The sequence below is a fragment of the Bombina bombina genome, chromosome 1 (genome assembly GCF_027579735.1).
Source record: "Bombina bombina isolate aBomBom1 chromosome 1, aBomBom1.pri, whole genome shotgun sequence".
Classification (NCBI taxonomy): domain Eukaryota; kingdom Metazoa; phylum Chordata; class Amphibia; order Anura; family Bombinatoridae; genus Bombina; species Bombina bombina.
The window spans coordinates 661,188,552-661,188,882 of record NC_069499.1 but is presented as its reverse complement, the minus strand read 5'-3'; positions in this window follow the sequence as shown (position 1 = coordinate 661,188,882).

Genomic DNA, 331 nt, shown 5'->3' with positions numbered 1-331 from the left:
GGTCTTGTAAATTCTGGGAATAAATGAGAATGTCATCCAGATAGACCACTACACATATGTCAAGGAGATCCCTGAAAACATCATTGATGTAATGCTGAAAAGTTGCAGGAGCATTACATAATCCAAATGGCATAACCAGGTATTCGTATAGGCCATATCTCGTTCTAAACGCAGTTAACCATTCATCTCCCTCTCTTATGCGAATGAGGTTGTAGGCCCCCCTGAGGTCCAATTTGGTGAATATCTTAGCTTGATGGAGTCGCTCAATAAGTTCAGGAATTAAGGGGAGTGGATACCTGTTTTTAACGGTAACTTTATTGAGCTCTCTATA